This window comes from Chionomys nivalis, chromosome X (assembly GCF_950005125.1).
Source record: "Chionomys nivalis chromosome X, mChiNiv1.1, whole genome shotgun sequence".
NCBI lineage: Eukaryota > Metazoa > Chordata > Mammalia > Rodentia > Cricetidae > Chionomys > Chionomys nivalis.
This window is the reverse complement of record NC_080112.1, coordinates 74,106,522-74,131,987: the sequence shown is the minus strand read 5'-3', so window position 1 is coordinate 74,131,987 and position 25,466 is coordinate 74,106,522.

Below are 25,466 nucleotides of genomic sequence, written 5' to 3'. Positions count from 1 at the left end.
GATCCTTACAATCTGTGGGAGTTTAATTCCTGGCTCTCTACTCTATTCCAGTGGTCTGTATCTCTGTCTTTATGCCAGCACCATAAGGACTCCATCTTTATGATGCAATTGCATCATTCTCCATGAAACAATCACTTCTATCATATCTCATAGATGGTTGGACTTCAATGCAGGAATTTGAGGAATATAAGCATTCAGATTGTAGTGGTCTCCTTGGTTCAATTATTCTTAAGCAGTCTATTCTTTCTTGGCTACTGTAAATGGACTTGTTTTCAGATTGTTCATTGTTAGTGGATTGAAGTGGAACTGATTTTAGCATGTTGATTATGTAACCTGAAACTTTGCAGCTTGAATTTTAAAGTTACTTCCTAAATATTTAGTGTTGTGGCCATATATAACATCATGTCCTACAAACACAGATAATTTTACTTCTTCCTTTCTATTTTAGAAGACTTATTTCCTTTGTTTGCCTAATTACTGCTTCTAACAAAAAGTAGAATAGAAATGAAAATAGGCATCTTTTTCTTGTCCCTGATTTTAGAGATGAATTATTCAATTTTTCATTACTGGTTAAATTATAGTCATGGGCTTCTCATGTATTTTATTTTTTATTATGCCTAAGTAGTTTCCTTCTGTTACTAATTTGTTAAATGTTATTCTCTCTCTCTCTCTCTCTCTCTCTCTCTCTCTCTCTCTCTCTCTCTCTCTCTCTTTGGTTTTTGGAGGCAGAGTTTCCCTATGTAGCCCCGGCTGTCCTAGAACTTGCTCTGTAGATCAGGCTAGCCTGAACTCACAGAGATCTGACTGCCTCTGCCTCCTGAGTGCGGGGATAAAAGGCATGTGTCACCACATCTGGCTAAAATGTTGTTCTTTTATTGTATTAATTGAGATTGTTGTGGTGTATTCACCAGAGAAGACTGATCAGATGTGGACTTAATTTAAAAGAAAATCTTTATTAGTCCTCTGTCAACTTCACTGGGTGCTCAGGATCCCAGCATAGCATCAAGCCTTGTTCAGCATGATCTTTTCAGCACAAAAACCATATCCTGGGTTGACATACTTCAGTTAAAAAGAAAAGTTAGCCAGAAGAGAAACTACAGAAACCAAAAAGCAAGGTTAGGACATTTAGAGACTTTCCCAGAACTATGAACTTTGATGGTCTTTATTTTCGTTTTGGCAGGTGGTGCTGTCTACATGATGAGTTTCACAGCCTGAATGGTATTTCCATCATGGAATCAGTTGTGCTAAGGTCTTGGAGCCTATTAAGTCTGGGGTCCTGTTACATACTCCACTGGTCTTAGTGAATGAGTCAAATCTTGGATTCATCCTGCTCTGTAGAAATGTGTTTGGTCCTAAGGACCTTTAATTTTACTGAACTGACATATAATTGGCCACATAGTTTAAAGTACAGGGATTCACCATTCCAATCAGAATGAGAATTAAAGGTCCAGTCAGTGCTTATAGCAGTGTAGTTAGCCAGGGGGTCCAAAAGAACAGAGACGGGTATCAATTATATAATTTATATCTTTATCTCATTCTCTTTTTGAGTTTTTTTTTAAACCATGGCAATATTTTTAAATTACTCCCAATCAATTAGCATATAAACAACAGGTTTTTCCCAAATCCAGAGTTTTCTTTAGCTCATGAGAAGTAAGTCCAAGCCTTTCCAAATTTGTGGACAATTTCTGTATGTAAATCTGTTGTTTTAATGCTTCCAGGTCCTGATCAACCTGTGTAGTTAATTGGGAAAGCATCAGATGAGGCACATTTAGTAATATTTCTGTTATCCAGATGAATTAACCCATAAGGCAAAACAGCAGACATCAGAATAAGGGGAAGTGTCTAGTTTAAAGGTTTTGGATATCACAAAATTTTCAGCCTCTTGTATGTCCTTTAACATTAATGTGGGCTGCCCCAGTCACAGTGAGTTTTGTCAGTCAATGGGCTGACAGTCTGGCTAGTTCCTATACCTATGTCGTATGGGGCCTGAGTGTTTAAGCATAACCAACCATCTTGGCTAATTTTTGGCTAGGAACTATCCCCAGGGTCTCTTCCTGTGGCTGATTCCCCAGGTTTCTCCTGTTTTCCAAAGGTCAGAGTCTTTTTTAAAAAGAATATTTTTTTTCAGGAAGCCTCAGTTTTACAACCCCAATATTTTCAATGTAAACTCCTTTGTTTTTGGCAACTAGGGGACCCAACCACAGGGTGTGCTTAGAGCTATAGACTCTGTATTTTTATCTTAAAAGATAAATTCATATATATATATGTGTGTGTATTTTATATACATATGCATTTTATATAAATACAGAAATATTTTTATTTATATATAACCAGACATATAAGTAAATAAAAGTTAAGATGGAATATGTGTTGCTGGTCTGTAGTCACTCTAACTAATACATTCCCTGTATCTGTCCTGTCCATGCCTGAACGCAGTGGGCGTTGGACCATAACCCTATATTCATAGCAAACCCAAGACTCAGAAGGAGGTAGAGAGGCAGTGAGTGGAAGGTCCCTGGGCCTAATGAAACCTTAATATCAGTGGCCCATATCTGGAGACAGTCCACTTGGCAGCAGCGTCTGTGGTTTCCGTTTTCTTGACGTGGATGCAGTAGATCCATGGAGTAATGCCAGCTGCCTTCACCACTGTAGGAGTGGAGAGAATCACTGTGTAGGTCCTTTTCAAGTTGGTTTCAGTGCCCCTTTGGCTACTCACTTGACCCAGACTGTATCCTGGACTGGAACAAGGGGAACCTGGTGGTGGACTCAGGGGTCGACTGTCTCTCGGATAGTCTGGAGAACTGGAGGGTCTGTTGAGAAACAAATGGTTAGAGAGTTCTGCCAACTGCTGGTCTCTGCGCCTGGAAACAGTGGGGAGGTCTTCCTATCATAATCTCATAAGGGATAAACCCTTTCCTATATGAGGTGCAGCAGGCCAAAGCAAAGCAAAGCAAAAAAAAAAAAAGTATTCATCCTTTGCTGGACTCTAATGAGAGTTTTTGTTAGAGTTTCTTTCAATGCCCTGTTTAACTCTTTTTACCTGGCCAGAACTCTGAGAACTCTGAGGTCTATATGCACAATGAAGGATTTTTTTTATTTGTTTTTGTTTTATATTCTTTTTATTTATTCTATGTGTCTTTTACATGATTATCTTTTCAAAATTATTTATTTATTTATTATGTACACAACATTCCTTTCATGTATGCCTGCTTGACAGAAGAGGGCACCAGATCTCGTTACAGATGACTCCAAGCCACCATGTGGGTGCTGGGAATTGAACTCAGGTCCTCTGGAAGAGCACCCAGTACTCTTAACCACTGAGTCATCGCTCCAACCCCACATTGACCCCATTCATTTTCCTGTCTGTAGTGGCATTTGTATTTTAATAAATAAAACTTGCCTGGAGATCAGAGAGTAAAATAGCCCCACTGATCAGCCTTACAGACCAGGCAGTGGTAACACATACCTTTAATTCCAGTGATCACACTAGTTACCGTAGAAATTGGGTGGTGCATGCCTTTAATCCCAGTGGTGCACGCCTTTAATCCAGCCCTGAAGAGGAATATAAAATGGGAAGCAACAGCTCACAGGCTCAGTCTCATTCTGAGGTTTCCTGGAGGCAGGATAACCATTTATGGACTGAGGTCAAGGTAAGAACCAATGGCTGGCCACTTGCTTTTCTGATCTTCAGGTTGAACCCCAATATCAGTCTGTGCATTTTTATTAATTATGCTTCACCTGTCCCTTTGCATCTGTCCTCCACCCCTGAACTCCCATCCCAAAATTTAAGAGAAAAAAGGAAAAAATAAAAATCTAGTTATGGAAGCTGTAGTGTAACACAGTGAGTCACCTAATAAATCCTTTTGTCCATACATCTTTACTTGCAAGTGTGCACTGCAGTAGGTCATTGGTCTGGTTCAAGGCCTCTGGCTTCTGCTACACTATTGACACTGGGCCCTCACAAGAGCACAATGAAGTTTTTAATCTATGAATAAAGCTTTAGCTATTGATTGAGAGGTTTGGGCTATGAAAACCAGGCCATTGTTTGACCCCATTATTAGGGGGAGGCAAAGTCAGGGTATCAGTTCTTGGAGGAGCTTTTTAGCTACTGTTTGAGCATTTCTTGTCCAGTTGGGGAACACTTCTACCCACCTGGAAACAGTATCTATAAAAACTAGCAGGTATTTTTATCATCTCCCACAGGCCGGATATTGGTGAAGTCAGTTTTCCCATAGTCCACTGGGATGTTGGTCTCTCATTTGAATCCCTGCCTGGGTAAGGGGGTCTTAGTTTTAGATTCACTTGAGCACAAACCTGGCATCTGCCTGAGACATCCTATGCTAGGCTGTCCAGTCTAGGTATAACATTCTTAGGTCTAAGTAACTCTGAAAGTTTTGTGGACCCCCCAAATGAGGAGCCTGGTGAAAGTTCCGGGACAGCCAGTGCTACACAGAGAAACCCTGTCTCAAAAAAACAAAGCAAACAACACAAAAGGAAACATGTTTCCAATCTGGTGCTCCTAGTAAGTTAGTATGGGAAATACTTCACTTAATGACATACTCCTTTTTAAAAGGAGTTATCTTTCTTCTACAACACTAAGTAGATTTGATGAAACTCATGAATATAGGTAAAACCTATCTTGACTCTCCCTTCCTTAAGATGCAGTGTGTGATCAGAGCACTGGACTGAGCTCCCAAGGTTCAGTTGAAGAGCCGAAAGAGGGAGAATATGAGCAAGGAAGTCAGGACTTCGAGAGGTTGGTCCACCCACTGAGACAATGTGCTTGAGCTAATGGGAACTCACCAAATCCAGCGGGACTGGGACTGAACAAGCATGGGATTAAACTGGACCCTCTGAATGTGGCTGACAATGGGGGCTGACTGAGAAGCCAATGATAACGGCACTGGGATTTGTTTTTCCTGCATGTACTGGCTTTTTGGGATTCTATTTTATTTGGATGCATGCCTTCCTAGACTTGGATGGAGGGGAGAGGGCCTTGGACTTCCCGCAGGGCAGGGTACCCTGTCCTTTCTTAGGACTGGAGGAGGAAGGGGGAGGGTGAGTGGGGAGTGGGCGGGAAATGAGAGGAGGGGAGGAAGTGGAAATTTTGATTGGTATTATTTATAAAGTAATAAAATAGATGCAGCGTGTGTGATGACATTCAAGGAAACTTCTTTGCTATTTGCTGAAGTTTTGAAGTTAATCTTTAAAATCTTTCATTTATAAATGATTAAATTTGTTGTACATTTGGATGCACATCAAAAGGATTGATTTAATAACTAGAAAAAAATTTCCCTATCAGCCATTGTCTTATATGTTTAGCATAGTTTTTCAGTTCACCGGCATATAATATGGGATCATTATTAGAACCCAGGTGAAGTCATGGCACACAGAAGAAACATGAGGGGCAGGCAGTGTTAGAAGACAGAGGCTGCTATCATTTGAATGTGAAGAATCCACCCAAAAGGCTCACCTATTAAAGACTTGTTCCCTAACTGGTGAGTCTGCTGAGAGGTGCACACTTCACCAATGGAGTTCATATATGGAGGGACTGTCAGATGGTGGCTCTGGAAGAAATAGGTCAGTGAGGGCATGCTTTGAAGAGTGTGTCTTGTCCTTATTCCCTTTCTTTTCTTTCTATCCACCATGATGTGAGCCGTTTTTCTCTACTAGACACCTTTTGCTAGAGTGGTCTGCTTCATCACAGCCTGAAAGCAAATGAGCCAGCTGGCCATTGACCAAAATCAGTGACATTGAGAATCAAGATACATTTTTCCTTCCATACATTGTTTGTCTCACGCATGCAGAGGGCCTAGGTCAATCCCATGCAGGTCCCCTAGCTGTCGGTTCAGAGTCTGTGAGCTCCCATGAGCTCAGGACCCCTGACTCATACAATCCTTCCTGTCTCTCTTCTGATTGTGGAACTCCTAGCAGTGGGAACAGGATCTGTACCTGGCAGTTGAATTGGCTTTTGGGAATGCAACCCTCAAACTGGGTTGCCTTGCCCAACCTGGATGCAGGGGGAGGAGCTTGGTCCTGCCTCAACTTGATGTTCCATGCTACACTGACTCCCAGGGGAGGCCTGCCCTTTCTAAATGGAGACAGAGGAGGAGTGCATGAACAGGAAGTAGAAGGGAAGTAGGGGAGGAAATGGAAGGATAGGAAGGAGGGGAAACTGGTCAGTATGTAAAATAAATGAAAATAACTTAATAAACATGTTTTTAAAAAGTTGTGACATGGGAAGGGATAGAGATGGGGTATATCTGGGAGGAGTTATGGGGAGCAGTGGGGTTAATATGATCAAAATACTTTGTATGTATGTAATGCTCAAAGAATTAATAAAACTATTATATTAAAATGGGTGAACAGCTTCAATAAGCTGTTATTCAAAGATGTAGAAAGTTTCTTTCAAGAAAAATCAGAAATAAAAAATAAGAAAAGTAAAAAAATGTACAACAATCTTTGATAAAGAGCAAACAGAGAATAATGATATACTAGACAGATTTTTTCTTTTTTAATTTTATTTTTCCATTCAAAATTTCCACTTCCTCCCCTCCTCCCATTCCCCTCCTGCTCCCCCACTCCCCCTATTCCCCTCCCCTCCAGTCTTAAGAGAGGGCAGGGTACCCTGCCTTGTGGGAAGTCTAAGGCCCTCTTTCCTCCATCCAGGCCTAGGAAGGTGTGCATCCATACAGATTAGGATCTCAAAGTGCCAGTATATGTAATAGAAATAAGTCCCAGTGCCATTATCAATGGCTTCTCAGTCAGCCCCCATTGAACTAGACAGATTTTTAAAGGTAACACCGGATTTTTGTTTTGCTTTAATATGTGATGCTTTGTAGAAAGTTTATGTGCCAGTGGGAATCATTGAGTAGAGAAGGGTACGTTTGTGGAAGGGAGCATCAGGATTATTGCTAGGGCTGTGCACTGACTGGATCAAAAGGCTTGGAATTAGCTGATCATATATGAGGCTGGATGTTGACAGAGGGTGGACAGTTGTCTAAAGTGATGAAAGAACAAGCAGAGTGTTTACTCAGGTACAGTTACATGGGATGCTTCCTTTACTTGTACCTTATCACGAGGATGTGGCCATCAGAGTATTAGATGCTGTGTGGAGAACAGATGAGGCATGACCTGCAATGCATACAAGCAGAATGAGTTGAGTTCTCAAAAACAGATGCACATCCATGGACACGTACCTTGAGAGCATATGTCCCCTCACATATTTCTTTAATAACAATTGTAGGGGGCAAGCAGTACTTTATTACCAACATACGCATTGGCTCACGGGGAAGAAAATGTGCTCTGCTTCTTTTCAAAATTCAGGCATGGAAGATAAGGTGGCTCACTGACTGTGTGTGTTTCAGGGTGGGGGAGGTGGCCAAAGGACTACTCCTCACCAGCTGGGAGTTATTTTCCTTTACAAAGTGAGGCCCTTTGCCACATACATTTCAATAAGCTTTGATGTTCAGTGACAGCAGCAATCTCCTACTCCGGCTTCCGGTTGCCATGGCAATTCTGCTGGGGCTAGGAGCTCTACTCTTAGTGCAAATAACTGGAGCCTACGAGTATAGAGAGTAGTATTGAGAGGGAGGGGCAACTTTTACTGAAAAGAATAACCTCATGCATTTGAATTTTTATGATCACTTCCTGTGCCCTACTTCAGGTACACTGTCAGTACTAGACCAGGCCAGGTACACTGTAAACAGAAATCTTTTTTTTTTTTATTGAAAAAAAAAATTTTCCGCTTCCACCCCGCCTCCCATTTCCCTCCCCCTCCTCCCGCCCCTCTCCCCCTCCCCCCACTCCTCTTCTCCCTTTCCAGTCCCAAGAGCAGTCAGGGTTCCCTGCCCTGTGGAAAGTCCAAGGTCCTCCCCCCTCCATCCAGGTCTAGGAAGGTGAACATCCAAACTGTCTAGGCTCCCACAAAGCCAGAATATGAAGTAGGATCAAAACCCCGTGCCATTGTCCTTGTCCTCTCTGTCAGCTCTCATTGTCTGCCGTGTTCAGAGAGTCCGGTTTTATCCCATGTTTTTTCAGTCACAGTCCAGCTGGCCTTGGTGAGCTCCCAATAGATCAGCCCCACTGTCTCAGTGGGTGGGTGCACCCCTCGTGGTCCTGACTTCCTTGTTCATGTTCTCCCTCCTTCTGCTCCTCATTAGGACCTTGGGAGCTCAGTCCGGTGCTCCAGTGTGGGTCTCTGTCTCTATCTCGATCCATCGCCAGATGAAGGTTCTATGGTGATATGCAAGATATTCATTAGTATGGCTATAGGATAGGTTCATTTCAGGTTCCCTATCCTCAGGTGCCCAAGGAACTAACTGGGGACATTGCCCTGGGCATCTGGTAGCCACTCCAAGTTCAAGTCTTTTGCTAACCCTTAGGTGGCTCCCTTAACTAAGATATGAGTTTCCCTGCTCCCCTATCCAACCTTCCTTTATCCCCAATCATCCCGTTTCCCCAAGTTCCTCTCATCCTCTCCTTCACACTTTTCTCTCCCCATCTCCCCTCACTCCCATCCCACCCCACCCCCAAGATTCCAATGTTTTGCCCGACAATCTTGTCTATTTCCATAGCCAGGAGGATAACTATATGTTTTTCCTTGGTTTTACCCTCTTGTTTAGCTTCTTTAGGATGACAAATTATAGACTCAGTGGCCCCTATCCATGGCTAGAAACCAATTATGAGTGAGTACATCCCATGATCTTCTTTTTGGGTCTGGGTTACCTCACTCAGGATAGTATTTTCTATTTCCATCCATTTGCATGCAAAATTCGAGAAGTCATTGTTTTTTACCGCAGAGTAGTACTCTAATGTGTATATATTCCACACTTTCTTCATCCATTCTTCCGTTGAAGGACATCTAGGATGCTTCCAGATTCTGGCTATTACAAATAATGCTGCTATGAACATAGTTGAACAAATGCTTTTGTCATATGATAGGGCATCTCTTGGGTATATTCCCAAGAGTGGTATTGCTGGGTTCAGGGGTAGGTTGATCCCAATTTTTCTGAGAAACCGCCACACTGATTTCCAAAGTGGTTGCACAAGTTTGCAGTCCCACCAGCAATGGATGAGTGTACCCCTTTCTCCACAACCTCTCCAGCAAAGGCTATCCTTGGTGTTTTTGATTTTAGCCATTCTGACAGGTGTAAGATGATATCTCAAAGTTGTTTTGATTTGCATTTCTCTGATCGCTAAGGAGGTTGAGCATGACCTTAAGTATCTTTTGGCCATTTGAACTTCTTCTGTTGAGAATTCTCTGTTCAGTTCAGTGCCCCATTTTTTAATTGGGTTAATTATCATTTTAACGTCTAGTTTCTTGAGTTCTTTATATATTTTGGAGATCAGACCTTTGTCTGTTGCGGGGTTGGTGAAGATCTTCTCCCAGTTAGTAGGCTGCCTTTTTGTCTTAATGTCAGTGTCCTTTGCTTTAGAGAAACTTCTCAGTTTCAGGAGGTTCCATTTATTCAATGTTGCCCTTAATGTCTGTGCTGCTGGGGTTATACTTAGGAAGCGATCTCTTGTGCCCATATGTTGTAGGGTACTTCCCATTTTCTCTTCTATCAGGTTCAGTGTGTTCAGATTGATATTGAAGTCTTTGATCCATTTGGACTTGAGTTTTGTGCATGGTAATAGATATGGGTCTATTTTCATTCTTCTACAGGTTGACATCCAGTTGTGCCAGCACCATTTGTTGAAGATGCTTTCTTTCTTCCATTGTATACTTTTAGCTCCTTTATCGAAAATGAGGTGTTCATAGGTTTGTGGGTTAAAATCCGGGTCTTCTATACGATTCCATTTGTCGACTTCTCTGCTTTTATGCCAGTACCACGCTGTTTTCATTACTGTAGCTCTGTAATAGAGTTTGAAGTCAGGGATGGTAATGCCTCCAGAAGTTCCTTTATTGTATAAGATTGTTTTGGCCATCCTGGGTTTTTTGTTTTTCCATATAAAGTTGATTATTGTCCTCTCAAGATCTGTGAAGAATTTTGATGGGACCTTGATGGGGATTGCATTGAATCTATAGATTGCCTTTGGTAGAATTGCCATTTTTACTATGTTGATCCTCCCAATCCAAGAGCAAGGGAGATCCTTCCATTTTCTGGTATCCTCTTCAATTTCTTTCTTCAATGCCTTAAAGTTCTTGTCAAATAGATCTTTCACTTCCTTGGTTAGAGTTACCCCAAGATATTTTATGCTGTTTGTGGCTATCGTGAAAGGTGATGATTTTCTTATTTCCCTCTCTGCTTCCATATCCTTTGTGTATAAGAGGGCGACTGATTTTTTGGAGTTGATCTTGTATCCTGCCACATTACTAAAGGTGTTCATCAGCTGTAGGAGTTCTTTGGTGGATGTAAACAGAAATCTTAAACCAAACAGAAGAGGCTGGGTTTCCCCAGAAGAAGCCATCCTATTAGGAATTTGTCACTTGCTCACAATCCAGGTGGTACCACTGTCCTTTTATTAGTGGAACCCAGTGTTGGGAATAGGCACTAAGAACAACCCCGTTATAAGGGCCAGGTATATTAATTAAATCTCTCTCTCTCTCTCTCTCTCTCTCTCTCTCTCTCTCTCTCTCTCTGTGTGTGTGTGTGTGTGTGTTTATGTGTGTGTGTGTGTGCGCGCATGTGCGCGTGTGTTTACAACTGCATGGAGTAATGTATTTTCCATTTGTTTGTCTAAAGAAGCTAGAAGAAGGTGTTGGATCCCCTGGCACTGAAGTTACAGGTAGATGTGAAATACTAGATGGTTTCTGAGAACGAGATTCAAGTCCTCTAGAATCTTCCCTGCTTAGCCATCTCTTAAGAACAAGAAAAGGTACCTTACTGGGAGCAAGGGATGTCCAATAGACTTAGCAGGTTCAACAACAGGGGCAAAGTCAAACATACATCCTTACAAGTATGTTCCCAAAAGGGCTCCTATAAGCTCCCTCTTCATCATGAGAACTAGGTACATGAAAGGGGAGGTCATGCTCTGAAGGGTAGGGTTATACCTAGAAAAAGATATTCAGAGGGTCATGTCATGACATCCTAATTCAGGCAATCACACTTAATAACAGGCACCCCACCTACAACTGATGTTGTCTCATTCTTCCCCTATCAAGGCAAACAGGGGACAGAATGAAGTCAGGAGTCGGGGTTTGAACCAAGGCCCAAGATGGTGAGCTGCCTCCGCTCTCCAGCTATGAGCCTCCTTGTCCGAATTCCAGGATTCTTGCTCAGCCATCCAAGTTTCCAGAACCACAATCAGTTTTGAGTGTCAGTGTCCAGACCCATAATGGTTTAATCTGCCCAGTGGCCTGTTGCTATGGCAATTCTGCAAGAGATTTATTCAGTAGATGAAATGAAAGGCAGCAGGAGACTTGGGCGGGGGCTTAGGCACATAGGAAAGGGGGTCCAATTATAATTTGAATGTCTTAATTGCACTAATTGGTACATGTGGGATTAAAAACGCACAAACACAGACCAGAACAACAGGGGACATGTTTGGGACCAGCAAGTTGCAAAAGGTCCTTTCATTGGCGAAAATGCCACAGTGTAACCCCGGAGGTGAGGGAGGGGCCAAGAAATTAGGACTCAGGGTGAATTGTGTGACTGCCCTGTCTGTCCCGCTGAATGGCCTTTAGCACGGCAGACTCCAGTCGCTGCTTGGGGCCGGTTGAGAGGGACTCATTCAGAATGGTTGCCCTGAGAAGGTAAGAGGTGACCTTTCCTGGCTTGGAGGCCTAGGACACAGGGCACGGAGATAGCACACAGGCCCACAGCTTGGAGCCCAGCTTGCGAGGGTTTTCAGCATTCACTGGCCGTGCCCCTCACATCGCTGCAGCCAGGACCTGCCTTGTCTCCTTTCCGCCAATATTTTGGACTCTTTAATCAGCTTAGGTGTCTAATGGCTCAGTCATGGCTTAATTGGCCCTCAACTCTGGTTGCTATGGTGATGCAGACAGGAGCTCTTCTCACTAAGTTAAAATGGGAGAGAACCAAGGTGGAGGGAGACAGAAAACGAAACAGGCCAAGACTGAAGATGAGAACACGTTAATTACACTAATTGACATTCTTCGGTGATTAAAAGCCCATAAGCACAGGTCACAGGGCCAGGACGAGGGGACCTGGAGGCTTACCTGGGCACAAAAGCATCCAACACAGAGGAAACCGATCCGTAAGACACGTCCAAGAAGAAATCCAGAGAATGACAGAGACTCTGTATCTCTGGTGGGGATCTCTGGTGAGCGGTTCAGAAAGACACAGGCATGGTGGTTGGGTCAAGACCCTCACCTGAGGACTCCATGACTCCTCAATTATCAGCCATGCTGTCACCCGGGGAAACTGAGGCTCAGGAGTGAAGAGACTGGAATTCAATGCATGCTGCAAAAGAAGCAGAACTGCATGGACTCCTGGGTTCTGGACCACCCAGAACTCTGGCTCCCATCAAGCCTCCAGTTGAAACCAGCATGGTCTTGTCCCTCATTTCACAGAGTCCTGAAGCCCTGAGGGGGAGTGGCCTGTCTATAGCCACAAAGTCCAACATGGCAGGACACAGCTGTCCTTGCACTTAATGCAGACTCAGACAATGGCACATGGCCAAGAGTGACCGTGGGAGCACGGAAGGATCTCTGGGTTTTATAGACAGTCTGCGTCACTTGAAAGGCAGGATGAGAATTCTCCCAGGGACTCTGAGTTCTGGAAGCAGATAATGCTCATTCAGAGGGAGGCGAGAAGCCAAGGAAAGGGAGGAAGGACCTCCTTCTTGCCCACTCCTGGGAGTTTGCTGTGAACTAGCTCCTTCCTGAGCAGTGTCTGGAAATGATTTTCAGAGACTTTTCCCTGGGACATCTTGCCTGGGGACACATGGTGTTAATTTGAAGGGTTCTGATAGTCTTTCTGCAATAGGGTACAGGGCAAAGGTATACTCCACTGTGAGGGGATCACATCCCAAACACTGGCCTCTAGACTGTAGGCAAAGCTGGAAGTGGATCCCAGGTGTCAAGATGAGGGCATCTGGGCTGTGTGTATTGGGTGCACAGCTGCAGTTAAAGCACTTTCCACATGCCCACCCTTCTCAAGCAATGATCCCTGGAACATGCACTCACCTAGGTGTGAGCAGACATGGTGGGAGCAAGGCAATCTGTTCACTTTCCTAAGGACTGAGGTCCCTGATTCAAAGACAAAGGTTGTGTGACTCTAACCAGGATGCTTTTCTTCTCTTCTTTCCCTTTGGGTGTGTTTTATTCAATTAGCTAACAAAGCACAGGTTTCCTTCCAGCATATCCACGCATGCTTTGCTTTGGTTGACTCTCGTCTGGCCTTGCACACTCAGAACACTCATAGCCCTGACTCTCATTTCCACAGCTGTGCCCATTTGCCCTTAATCTGCCTGTATTTCACTTTAATATCTTATGTCCTCCCCACCCCTCCTTAAAATCTTATTTTAATTTTAATTTTCAGACAGGGACTCATGTTGTCCAAGATGACCCTTAATTCACTGTATAGCCAGGGATGACTTTGAAGTCCTGATCCTCCGTTGTCCACTTCTCAAGTTCTGGGATTACTGGTATTAGTCGCCACATCCTTATCTGGGAGGCTCTGTAAGGATACCTGGAGAGAATGGTGGCTGTGCTCAAAGGCAGCATAGAATGACTTAAAACCAATAGTGAAGAATTAGGGGGACTCTGTAACTCACCAGCTGGTTGTAGAAGGGGCAGGGAAGTTTTCAGGATTACTTTAACACTGATCTTTGAATGTTTGGAGTTGCCGAACTTTAGGGTGGTGTAGGAGTTCCTACTGTTGTGTGTTGCTTTCATTCATTTCTTTATTCATAATGAATAAAGAAACTGCCTTGGCCTTTTGATAGGGAAGAACTTAGGTAGGCGAGGAAAACAGAACTGAATCCTGGGAGAAAGAAAGGCAGAGTGGGAGAAGCCATGGATCCTCCGCCTGAGACAGATGCTGGTAGAATCTTTTCCAGTAAAGCATTGTCACATGGTGATATAGAGATTAATAGAAATGGGTTAAATCAAGATGTGAGAGTTATCCAATAAGAGGCTAGAACTAATGGGCCAAGCAGTGTTTTAATTAATACAGTTTCTGTGTGGTTATTTCGGGTGTAAGTTAGCCAGGCAGCTGGGAGGAACAAGTGGGCCACTCCCTACAACACTTGGGAGCTGGGTCAGAGTGAGACTTTCTGAGTGAACCAAGAAAATGTTTTAGCAAAGAGCAGACATGACTCAGGAAGCCTCCACCGTGCCAGGCCAAGCAGAGGTATCAGGAGCACTGAGGTGGTTGGTAGAGTGGAATCCTAAGTAGCCACCTGGAGGAGGTTTGGGCTGGAGAGCGGATGAAAGTGAAATGGTAGTGAAGATGAAGGAGACAGGGAAGAGGAAAGGAGGAGAGGGCAGATGGACCAGAGAAGAAAGAGAAAAAGATGAAGAAGCAGTTGAGAAGAAGGCAGAAAGAGTCGAAGGGAGAGGGAGGACTGACAGGAAGACGAACCTTTTCCACCACTGCGTGTTGGTCTAACAAATACCAGACAGCTTCTCGAGACATGATTCCATTGGTAAAGTGCTTACTGCACAAGGTTGAGGACTTGAATTCAGTCTCCAGCACCCAAATAAGAGCTGGACCTGCTGAAGGCATCTTTGACTCTGCACTGGGGAAGCAGGGTCAAGAGGATCCCTGGGGCTGTTCAGTGAGAGAGACCCAGTCTCAAACAATAATGGAGAAAGTGACTGTGGAAGACACCAGATCTCTCTCTCTCTCTCTCTCTCTCTCTCTCTCTCTCTCTCTCTCTCTCTCTCCACACGCACAAACAGAAAGAGAGAGGGTATGGTGGGGACTTACAGTACTGCCTTCCCTGTGAGAAGCTATAGCTGATGGACAGCACATCCATGTGGTCACACACATTCACAGTGGTACTCTCAGGTGAGTACCAAAGATATCAGTTGAGAGAGGATGACACTGCACCTGTGTGTGCTTGCCCAATAGTTGCCTAGAGCTGACTGGAGCTGACCTCCTCTTGTCCTCTTGTGCACAGCTGTGTAGCCTTGATCTTCACCACCTACAAGAAGCACAGCTGCATCCTGACCCATGGGAGGAACTTCCATGCCCAGTGACAGCACATACTCTTCCCTCCTAATCTGCACAGGGGAAGACATGGACAGCATCAGTGCTGGCTCCTTTGCACATGTATTTTCATGTGGGCATGAAGGGGGGTGGCCCACTAGTCCTTTAAGATCCAAATTCACATTCTCAGCCTAGCCTCGTGTTCCAGCAGGAGGTCTGTGGCAGCCTGCCCTTTTCCCGAGTGCCTTCAGCTGTCTGTCACACAGGGCTTGGGGACATTGTCTCCTCCTGGGACCCTCAGTGTGATCTGGTGCACTATATGCCTCTAGGAAGGACAGTTCCTGACACAGGTTTTATTTTGTCACCTGACTGGTCCCTGGGGATTGATTCATGGAGGAACGTGTCCCAGAGATGCACAGGTGTGTGCTCAGTCAGCTCCCAGAATGAGACTCATGGAAGGTCCTCTGTTCTGCAGGGTACCCAACAGCTTGCTAGCAGACAAGGGGAGAACTTGGTGGAAGAACACAAGCCCCTCCTCTGTCACCTAGAGGAACTGCAATTCCATTTTAGAGCTGCACATCCACCAGGAAACTGCAATTGAAAGCAGCATCTGCTGTGGGGTCACAGGGTGTGTGTGCACATCATTACCGAGAGGCTGAGTGTGGGAGTCGGACTCGTGACCCAGGCCTGTCTCTGTAGAAAGCACGGATCTGTTTTTTTTCAGGAAAACTCTTGCTGCATCCTGCAGCAGTGACCAGTGATAGTGCACAATGGAGAAAGCCAGGAAAAGCAATTTTACGAGGTTCACAGACACAGCTAAAAAAGATTGCTGCCGGAGAGGCATCTGCACATGCACAGAGACAATGGACAATGTGTCCCTAGGGGTGAACAAAACTTTATCAGCTCTCTTATAATTAAGCATCGGATGCGTGTTAGTTGGCCCTGATCTTTGCATAGAATTCCCTCCCCCGCTTCTGTCTCTCTGCTGCTGTTTCCCTCAAGGAAGTTGCTCCTGGAACACTTTGCTCTGCAACATAAATCTTGCCTTTTACAAATATCCAAGTAATTGAGGACACAGGATTTAAATGAATATTTTTGAAAAGTGAATGCAGGTCATATTTTTATTCATATAAAACCAAATAACAGCCCAGAAAATTTTCACACCTTGGAAATTAAAAACAAATTCAAAATTGCAATCAGATTCTATATAAAAGTATTGATAAAACACTTTTTAAGACCTATCTGATGATGATAAAAAGCTTTAAAGAAGTTATTATGATTTTCCACCAATGGAAGAAATGCAATTTTATATTCAAAATTATGGAATAAATGTATAATAATCAGTAGAGTACCATTATAAAAGCAAAAATATGTATCTTTAAGGATTGTTGCTGGATATGGAGAATCAGAAAACAGGCGTGTTTTATGTTGTAATTGGGCAAATAAATTTTATTTTTAATAATTGGGATTATGGTATTTCTTAATGATTGTCTATGTGAGACTAACAAAATTCAATTTTGCTCTTTTCTTGTATTAACTTCCTGAGCTGCATTTAATGTGTCCATAAGTTAGATATGATGCCTAACGGGCTTAGAGCTAAATTAATGTGTCTAAGTGGAAAATCGACCATGAAACAGATGTCCAGAAGCATGTGGCAGGGAATTTTATAAAATGTGTAATGGTTAGTGCTAACTGTCAACTTCACATGATCTAGATCCCACTAAGAGACCAGTCTCCAGGAACAGCTATGAGATATTTTCTCTATTAGGTTAATTGAAGTGAGAGGACCTGGCCAATGTGGACATAGGCATTCCGTGGCCTGAGAGTCTATACTGAATAAAAAGAAAAGAATGTGAACACAAAGATTCATAGCCCTCTGTTTCCTAAGTTCAGATGCAATGTGACTAGTCAGCCTCCTGTTCTTACTACCATGCCTTCTCTGCCTGATGTCACATCCTTTCTGCCATGATAGACTGTGTCCCTCTGGAACTGTAAGCCAAAATTAAACCCCTTTCCCTTTAAGTTGCTTTTGGCGGGGTATTTTATCACAGCGAGGGGAAGTAACTAAGACAATATGGCTATGATGGGAATGTCCCATCTCTAACTTTACGAAACCAAATGTTTTTACATTCTGTATGATGTGAAGCAGAAGTATTTTATGCTTTCCTGAATATATTTGCCAAGCCCTGATTCTGCTCTTCTAGGTCTTTTGTACATATAGGCCAGCACAGGGAGACAGAATGTTTCTATTACACAAAGAGATCATCCAAGGGTATCTCTAGGTCTTGGAGTTCTAGGGATCCAGTTCTTTTTTTTAAAGTTCCTGACAACATGGAGGTGACAGACCTGCCAGCCTTAATCCTTGCACTATTCCTTCCCTGTTATTCATTTCACTCGACATGACTCAAGGAGTAGAGTACACAAGAGAGAATGTGTGTTTCTATTTATAATGTGATGACACTGTCATAAATACTGCATATTTATTATTGCATGTTTCAGTATTGCTGTGTGAATATTGGTACCATGACAGAAATGCTTTAACTTTCATTGAGGAGCTTGAACTGTGTGGAGTATTATTATGGAAAATTTCACATATACTGTGTCAAATCTCTGTGCTCTCCATTTATAGTACTTGAACTTATTTCATAAAATTCTTCTGTTGGCTTTTAAAATATAGTCCATATATGTTCATGTGCTGGGGAGGTTTGTGTCAACTTGACACAAGCTACAGTCGTATGGAAACAGAGAACCTCGAGTGCAAAAAATGCTTCCAAATAATTGGCCTTTAGGCAAATCTGTGGGGGCATTTTTCAAATTAATGATTGATGTGGGAAGACATAGATCACTGTGGGCTGTACCATTCCTGGGCAAGTAGTCCTGGATTGTCTAAGAAACCAGGCTGAGCAAACCAGGGAAAACAAGCTGATAAGCAGCAGCTCTCCATGATCTCTGCTTCAGCTCCCACTTCTGCGTTCCTGACTTGGCTTCCGGGGGTAATGGACTATGATTTGTAAGCTAAAATTCACCCTTTCCTCCACAAGTTGCTTTTGGTCATGGTGCTTTACACACACAGCAACATAAAGCAAGCCTCTTTCACTGTGATTTTGCATGGTGGGAGTAGTGAAATGTCTTTTATAAGAACATTGCAATAGTTTGGATGTTGAACATGCCCCAATAGTTATGCACCAAAGGCTTGGTTCTTTGGTGCTACTGAGAGGTAATTGAGCCTTTAGGAGTTGACCTAGTGGGATAGAGGTTGTGAAGCTGAAGGAGATTGTGAGATCCTGGCTTTTTTCTCTAAGTTTGGCTCCTGGCCATGGGGTAAACAGTTTTGCAATGCCTTTTGCTTCCACTATGGTGTGTCTCTTTACCACAGACCTTATCAATGGGGACCACTTTATCATGTACTAGAACTTCTCAAACTGTGAGCCACAGTAAAGCTGCATGATAAAGCTATTGCATTCATGAAGTCACTTCAGCTACAGCTATTAGAGAACAAGAGCTGTATGCACATGACTGAGCCCTTCAACATTTCATTTTGGACTGAGGAGATGCTCATGAAACTCCACTTGTCTCTGAGTTATTGGCAGTTAATGGTTGTTGGGAGAGGGAATGTCATTTTCTTTAGTGGTGTTGCCATTAATAAGTAGCACTTGCTTCAGTAAATAACCACTCACCCACACTTGATAAAAAAAATAATAATAATTAAATTCAGTGAGTTACAACCACAAGAAAAAGAAGAGATGAAAGTGGAAGAGGGACTTTCTGGGAAAAAAGGTTTTATAAGGGACAAGAAGGTAATGGAAGAGTACTACGGGGTGAAAACAACAACAACAAAATAATTATATAAACATATGAAACTGTCAAACAATAAAATGAAGTACTTACTGAAATTAAACCCAAATACCATCTTGCCTATCGAACAGTGATTGATGAAAGCAACAAAGGGTATTGCTAAAAAATAAAGCCTTTATCTTTATAAGTTAATTAGTGCCAGTATTTTGATACAGTAGCAGAAAGTCAACACTGATACCAATCACATTCATGATGGGGCTTCCTCCAACACCCAATTGCTCCTTAAATGCTCAGGCTCCTACAAGAATCACTGTGAAGCTTAGTGTTTAAGCATAAATTTTAAGGTGATATACATTCAATTCATAGCATTTTTTTTTGTTTCCTTTGGGTAAATAACTAGGGGTGGGCTAGATAGAACATATGATGGTAGGTATGTGTTCCAGTTTATATGAATCCTGCCAACAGCATTCACAGTCTTGCATTGTTTTACATCCTCACCAACAGTGCATAAACATATTAGTTGTATATCTTTGCCAAGGGTTCATATGGTAACACTTCTTTTTTTTTCATTTTAGTCTACTTGGTATATTTATGATACTGCTAGAGGAAAAATATTCTAAATCTTAAACCGTTCAGTTCATGATTTTCCACCAGCTCTTAGCATTTGTCAACATTTTTAAGAAACCTTGACTTTGGCAAATGTCACAGATTCTTCTACATTTCTATCTAAAAATTTATGTTTCTAGCATTTACAAGTTAGTTTTAGATCCAACTCCAATTGTTATAGGAAGTAACAGGTTTGATTTTTCTTTTAAAGGAAGTTCCTCGACTCTTTGGTCTAAAATTAATTGACTATTCTGTACATTTATATTTCTGCTCTCTTTTTTCTGTTCCAGTGAATACTGACTGGCATATCTACATGTTAGTAACACACTATTATATTACTATAGTTTGGTTAGTGTACTCAGAGGAAAGAAAGCCCACACATCACTATCTCTGTCCATATTGCTCAGAAGAAAACACAGGCGATAAAAAGCAAATTGGTATTATATAATCTATGCAGAAGAAATAGGAACAAGTTTGGAGTTCATTCACCCACTTTTCTGTGTATACCATGAATTACAATCAGAACACATCTCCAGCTCATCAGTTGATGAGCCTACTATCCTAAAGCCAAGGGATCTGATTGTAGAAGCAGTGGGTGGTAATTTTCAGAGCTTGTTTTCTTTCTGGTTGAGTTTCAATTAAAGTTTATAGGAACTAAAATTTGAATTTCAAATAACTATCACATGCAATGAAATATTGTTCCTTGATTTGTTTCAGTTATTTGAAAATGAAAAAATTAGTTAAACTTGGTACCACACAGCAGTAATACCAGCACTCAGTTGATGAAGAAAAAAATATCAGAAATTCAAGGTGATTGTCAGCTATATAAAAAAAAAAACCCTTAAGGCTAGTCTAAGCTTCATGAGACCCCCATATAACCAAAAACAAACAAACAAACAAACAATCAAACAAACAAAACACAGAAAAAAATGAGTCTTAGCAACAAGAATGTACTTAAAAATCGCTAGGCCAGTTTGGGCCCATGGCTTGAGGTCTGTTGGTATGTAATCAAAGTTGTCTATGAATCATTAACAATATCATATCATCTAGATTTCTATAAATGTACCAGAACCATATAATTGTTAGCTATATAACTTTGTCATTTTGTCATCATTTTAGCTATTCTATTATTTTATGTTTCCATGTAAGCTTAATAATTAGTTTTTCAATTCCTTTAAAAAGCCTAATGGTATTTTTCTTGTCATATATCTATAGGATTGAGGATACATCTTAAGTATCCTGAAAAAGGATAATACCAATAGACATGCTTGTTGAAAGGAGAGTGGGCCTGCTTTTTGTCCTGGCTGCCCTGCTAGCTTAACCCCTGAAATAACCACACAGAAATTGTATTAATTAAATGACTGTCTGGCCCATTAGCTCTAGCCTCTTGTTGGCTAACTCTCACATCTTGATTAACCCATTTCTATTAAATCTGTGTATCACCACGTGACTGTGGCTTACCGGCAAGATTCTAACCTATGTCCGTCTCAGTCAGGAGATTCATGACATCTCCCTGTCTGTCCTTCTTCCCAGCATTCAGTTCTGTTTACTCTGCCTACCTAAGTGCTGCCCTATCAAAAGGCCAAGGCAGTTTCTTTATTCAACCAATGAAAGTAACACATAGACAAAAGAACCTTCTATACAACATGCTAACAAGAAAGGGAAAATTTTTATGGAACCTCAGCCCTAGACAAAGAACTTTAGGTAACTAAGAAATTCTAAGAATAGGAAGGAGAAATAATCTTTCCCAGAAAGGAACCTTCTAATTAGTTATCTAATACCCAATGATCATCCTGAAATTACATACATGCAAGTAACTCTATACAGACTGAGCAGATTGTATATGTATATATTAACATATAATATATTAACACATATATGTGAACATATTATATACTTGTGTGTGTGTGAGTAAGTTTAACAATGAAAGAAATAAAGACCATGAACTTGAGAGAGAGTAAGATGACAGGAAGAATTGGAAGGAAGAAAGAGAAGGTAGAAAATGATATAATTATATTTTAATATTTGAAAATTAAAAATTAGAAAAGAATATAGAGTCTTTCAATCCATAAGCACATCACTCTATTTTTGTAAGTATTTTTCTTACCTTGGAAATAATTTCTCTACTTTTCAGTCTAGTAGTCTAGTTAAAGGATTAGTAAAAGTTCTAATATGAATGAGATCTGTGGCACATACATTTCTGCCCCAACTACTTGGTTATAGTATCACAATGCACAAATAGACACACAGCACAGGAACAAATAGCCATGACTGTGTTCTTAGAGAATTATATTAACAAAAATGGGGCATGAGCTGATTGCCCTACAGGCTCTAGGTTGCCAACCAACTCTTTGATGCAGTACATCTGTTATACTTATTCTCTTTGTTTTAAATGTGTCTATCATCTTCAAAGACATTTAATTTAAATTTACAGTTATGTATTATATGCACATATATTACTTCACCATTGACCTTGCTATAATCACCAATTGTTTTAGTAAAATGTCACTTCATTAGTAGCTTCATTCTATACAATGATGCCGTCTAAAAGTGACAATGTTAATTAATCCTTTCCAACCTTTATGTATTTTATTTCTTATCTCAGTAACTGGGGCTTACAGTGCAATATTTCCAGTATTGGTATGAGAGTAGCCATCCTTGCCTTGCTGCTATCATAAGCAAGAAGTGTCCAATGTTTCACCTTTAACTATGGTATTAGCCTAAGATTTATATATATATATATATATATATATATATATATATATATGTGTGTGTGTGTGTGTGTGTGTGTGTGTGTGTGTGTGTGTGTATACATATACATATATATGTTATCAGATGAAAGGCATTTTCTTCTATTTCTGTTTTTGTTGTTATGCTTAAATAAATAAATGGTTGTTAAACTTCCTGTAACTTGTATTACAATAATATTGGAGAAGAGAATCTGATTTTTATTCAGGTTAGAGGTCAGGAACACTAGCCTATCCAAAGTCTAAGATTTGGCAAGAACATAGATGCTTGTTTTCTTTCACATCTTACCACCCTACAAATGGGCCCCAGTACAATAACAGTAGAAAAACAGCTGGAAGAATGGCAAAATGCAGACTCTAGCTGACAAAGAATAAGGAAATCCAAGCACAGCAGATGATACATAAAACACGAGAAGAAAGTAAAGCTTTTGACACATGCAGCTACAGCATACACTGAATATAAGCTGGAACTTAATCAGATTGGTACAAAAATCTCACATTTAATGGTTTATTTTCCTCAGGTCTAGTTACCCAAAATATCATGCCTAATTTTTAAGAAAAAGAGGAAGCATTTTGATGTCACACATAGTTTGAAGAGACAAAGCAAGCTTTAAAATTACATCTGATATTATATATTTTTTAATTATCTGATAATCACTATAGAATAATATTAATTAATACGTTAAGGGCGCTAATGGAAAAAGTAGACAAATTACAAGAACAGATGGGCACTGTAAGTAGAGAGATGGAAATTCTAAGGAGGAATTAAAAGAAATATAAGAAAAATTCTGAACACTGTAAGAGAATTGACTTGCCTTTGATGGATGCACAAGTATACCTGATACAACCACGAAAAAATTATTGTTCTTCAAACCAGGGAAATACAAGTCTCTCAAACTTAAATTTAAGAAGGAAAAAATAAAAGAAAAAAAACAGAAGAGGACATTTGAGTACTGTGTGATAATATAAAAAACAACACAGCATATGCATAGTTTGAATACCAGAAGGAGAACAGAGTGAGAGCAGTACAGAAGAAATATTTGAATAAAACTAGAGAATGTTTCAAAATGAACGTCTGACTCCAAGCAATAGCCATCAGCAACTCAGAGAACAGCAAGAAGGATTTTAAAAGGAAAAAGAGTATTTAGATATATCACATTTAAATTGCAGAAAACAAGACAGAAAGAAAATCTTAAAATAATCTAAAGAGATTAAAAACATATTCCATATGGATGAAAGAGATTAGAATTATAGTGGAAAACTTGTCAGTAAACACACAAGCAAAGGGTAAAAAACTAAATTTTTGGAAGAAAAAAATAAACTTAGAATTTGATATCCAGCAAAATTATCCTTCAAAAGTGAAATAAAAGATTTTTCAGACAAATAAAAATGATTCATTGCTACCAGACATGTCTCAAAAACTATTAGTTCAAGTTCTTCATAAGAAATATATAGGTCAGAATATTGAATCTACATAAAGAAAAAGTGTTTGAATGGAATAAAATGTGTAAATAGATTATACTCATCTTAATCATATTTGATCTAAAAGTTAACTTTACTCAGAACAATAATAGCAACCATGTATTGGTAATTATAACACATGCATAATGAAATGAATGTCAGAAATTTATAAGCAATGCAGGAAAGTGTTTTTTTATTCCTGTACTTTATGTGAAGTGGCACATTGCTATTTGATGGTAGATTTGAATTATTGCAATGTATATATTATTATTCTATTATAAGCCCTGAAATTTTTATTCTTCTCTCAAATATTACATACTGACCATAGTTTCGCCTCCCTCCTCTCCCCACTTTCTCTCCCCCCAACTCCCCTCTTCTCCAGATTCACCCATCTTCCATCTCCCCTCAGAAAAGAGCAGGCCTCCCAGGGAGATAAACCTAACACAGCATAATAAGCTACAATAAGACCAGGCACATATATCACATCAAGGCTGAAAAAGACATCCCAGTAGGAGAAAAAAGGGACCCAAGCACAGGCAAAAGAGTCAGAGACACCTCCCTACACTCCCACTGTTAGTAATCCCACAAGAACACCAAGCTACCTGGCCATAATGTATATGCAGAGGTAAGACCTAGGTAAGACCCCTACAGACTCCTTGGTCTCTGCAGGACCCCATGAGTCCCCATCAATTGATTCTGTGGGCTGTGTTCTGTTGTCACTGACCATCTGGTTCCTCCAAACCTTCCTCCACTCTTCCACAGGATTCCCTGAGCTCTGCCTAATGTTTAGCTGTGGATCTCTGTATTGCTCCCATCAGTTGCTAGATGACTTTCTCTGATCTCTTTGATGATGATTCTGCTAAGCTCCAGTCCCAGAATACTCTGCAGACAGGACAAACTCTATGTCGAAGGTTTTGTGATTGGGTTGGTGTCCCAATCTCTCCACTTGAGGACTTGCCTATTACAGAAGATGGTGGATTCAGGCTACTTGTCCCCCATTACTAGGAATCTTTGCTAGGGTTAATCTGGTAATATCCACTTATGAGTACCTACTATGTTTCTCTTTCTGGGTCTGGGTTACCTCACTCAAGATGATCTTTTTTAGTTCTATTTGTCATAAATTTTCATGATGCCATTGTTTTTAACAGCTGAGTAGTACTCCATTATGTAAATGCACCACATTTTCTTTCTCCATTCTTCAGTTGAGGGACTTCTAGGTTGTTCCCAGTTTCTGGTTATTATGAATTTGGAGCAAGAGGAACACTCCTCCCTTGCTGGTTGAGTGCAAACTAGTACAGTCACTTTGAATATCAATAAGGCAGTTTCTCAGAATATTGGGAAATGATCTACTTTAAGATCCGGCTTCTACCACTCCTGGACATATACACAAAATACACTCCATCCTATCACAAGGACACTTATTCAACTATGTTCATAGCAGCATAACCCCCTCACTGCATCAGGTACTGCCTCCAGGATCCTGCCCTGTTTGAGTTCTTGATCTGGCTTTCTTCAATGACGAACAGTGAGTGACATGTAAGCGTAAGTCAAATAAACACTTTTGTCACAACTTGCCTTTTGGTCATGGTGTTTCATCAGAACAATAGAAACTCAACCAGCTACAAAATATACTTCAGTGAAAATAGAAACCATATAAGGCATCTTCGCATACCTCAATGAGTTAAACTAGATACCATTACTAACAAGATAGCTAGAAAATCCTCTTGAGTATTTTTAAACTGAATACCACACTTCTAAATGGCACATGAGTCAATGGAAAAGTCTCAAGAGAAAA